Genomic DNA, 2,834 nt, shown 5'->3' on the forward strand with positions numbered 1-2,834 from the left:
AATCCTTTTGTTGAAGCTTGCCAAACAGGTGATAAATGCATCAATCATCCTCATTACATCCCTCATTCCAGGATCACCATTTCGACCTCTTGATGACTCAACAGCCCAAGTCCTCTTGACCTTTGATCAGTTGCATTCTTCAATGCTCTAAGCTTATGACAATTAGGTCGGGTGTGTCCTTGAAGTCCACAATGATGGCAAACATGGTTCGTTCTAGGACCTCTTTGTGATCTTGGAAGAGATGTCCCTTTGGCTTCAAACCTGACCACAGATTGGTTCCGGGGCTTATTCAACACCCTTTGGTCAGCCACAATCTTCTTCTTTTCAACCTCTGCCTTCTCCACAGTAGGGGCAACTACAACCGGTTCTTTTGCCTTCACAAACTTCACTTCTTTGGAGATATTCACAGCTAAACTACTTTCTCAGTATATCCCAATCCGGTTCTATCGGAGAAGGATTTTTGTTGGGAAAGGACTTCATCAAGCTTCTTAGTGGAGACCCTCTCTATCTTGACATTTGCTTGAACCACTTTAAGCTCAAGAAATTTGACCTTTGTGTAAGCTTCAGTTAGCTCACCATTCAGCGTCTCTATCTCACACTTGGCCTCCTTATAACACACTAGAAGACTTTTCCTCTGCCTTTTTCATCTTCTTCATGGCTGCCATGGCCACCCTTGCATACTCTCCCAACTTCTCAAGGAGTGAGTTGTAGTTCTCTTGAATACAGGTTGTGCTTTCATCTTCTTCAGCATCTGATTCTTCAACAACTCCAATTGATTCTTCATCACTATGCTTCCCAAGCTCTTGCACAAGCAAATTCAAGTCCTCTGAAGACTCAACATGAGCAATGGTCATGAGTGCAAAGTAGTTTCCCTTTCTAAGACAGAGACCTTCATCTAAAGATCCAATGATGTTACTACCCGGATGGTTTTTGATCACTCTTGATGATGGCTTCTTTGAGATAGACACTTCATCATTCCGAGAGATGGGAGAATGAACTTCCGAATGAGTAAGAGGACTTGATGTCCTAGACATTGATCTTGTTTCCATTTTTGAGTTTACATGAGTTGATTCCTTTTCTAGTGTAGGTTCTCTAACTTCAATATCTTAGGCTTCGCCCTCAGTTGTGAGTTCTTTGAAGCTTGGCCCTTCTCCATCGTCAACCATCTCTACCTTTGTTATAGCATCATCAACTTCCACATTGATGGACTCCATTACCGTCTTTGTTCTCTTGTTGAATACTCTATATGCCCGGCTATTAGTAGAATACCCAAGGAAGATGCCTTCATCACTTTTCGCATCAAACTTCCCAAGGTTCTCACGATCATTGAGAATGTAACACTTGCTTCCGAATACTTGGAAGTACTTCACTTTTGGCTTCTTTTCATTCCAAATTTCATATGCGGTCTTCTGACATGAGGTGTTCACAACTTCTCCCTAAAACTTTTGAGGAATTTGCTTGTTGAATAGCATAACTCTCGCCATTTCTTGAATCACCCAATTCTTCCTCTCAACCATCCCATTTTATTGAGGAGTTTTGGAAGCTGAAAATTCCTTTTTGATTACATTCTTCTCACAAAACGACTCAAATCTTGCATTCTCAAACTCCTTGCCATGATCACTCCTTATCTTGACAATAGGAACCCCTTTCTTGTTTTATAGTCTCTTGCTAAGAATTTTCAATTTCTCACACGCTTCTGATTTTTCTCTAAGAAATTCAACCCAAGTGTATCTTGAGAAATCATCAACAATGACCATAATGTACCTTTTTCCTCCTAAACTTTCAATTCTTGTAGGCCCCATTAAATCGACATGAAGAAGCTTTAAACAATGTGAGGTAGCAATCACATTCACCTTGTGATAACTTGCCTTTGTTTACTTTCTCATTTGGCATGCACCACAAATTGTCTTCTCTACCTTTCCAAACTTTGGAAGTCCCTCAATAGCTTCAAGTTTAGATACTTTAGCTACTTGTTTGAAACTTGCATGCCTAAATCTGTGATGCCAAAGTTCCAACATGTCAACACGGGCACTTCTACAAGAAATTGGTGCCGAAGGGACTACTTCGTAGCAATTGTAGGTAGTCCTATTTCCCTTTAAGACTTGAATCCCTTTTTCATCAATGATTATGCACCCCTTCTTTAAGAATTGAACAAGGAAGTCTTCATCACATATTTGAGTAATGCTTAAGAGATTCGCCTTCAGCCCTTTGATGTATAAGACATCCTTCAATAGAGGTAATCCCGGTATCTCAACAGTTCCTTTGCTAAGAACTTGAGCATGACTTCCATCATCAAATGTCACATAGTCACCAACCTTCTCTTTGAGAGACTTAAACAGTGATTTATCCTCTGTCATGTGACGAGAATGGCCACTATTAAGATACCATAAACATGAATTGAAAACCTTCAAAGAAGTTTGCACAAATAAGCAAGCATGGGACAAGCACTCTTGACCTTCAAACAGAAACTTATCTTCATTTTCCATGCTCTTGTTAGATTGAATTCTCTTTTTCAGATTATCAACCTTATCACACAATATTCTATTTCTTCTTTTATACTTTTTAATCAAAGAATTAGACTCACATAGACTATTGTGTAATATGTGATTCTCATTTTCAAAATATTTCAGCATGTGAACAAACATTCTAGCATGTTTCTTTATTTTTAATAACTCTAGGAGTTCATTGTTAGGATAACCTTCAAACATACTCATAGAGTCATTATCACAAACATTTAAACCACAATTTAACATAGCCTTTTCCATAGCTTCATCCATAACTAAGGGGTCAAGTATCCCACTTAGGTAATTAAACCACAGCAAGTGCACCCGCTC

The sequence above is a fragment of the Quercus lobata genome, chromosome 2, assembly GCF_001633185.2.
Source record: "Quercus lobata isolate SW786 chromosome 2, ValleyOak3.0 Primary Assembly, whole genome shotgun sequence".
NCBI classification, from domain to species: domain Eukaryota; kingdom Viridiplantae; phylum Streptophyta; class Magnoliopsida; order Fagales; family Fagaceae; genus Quercus; species Quercus lobata.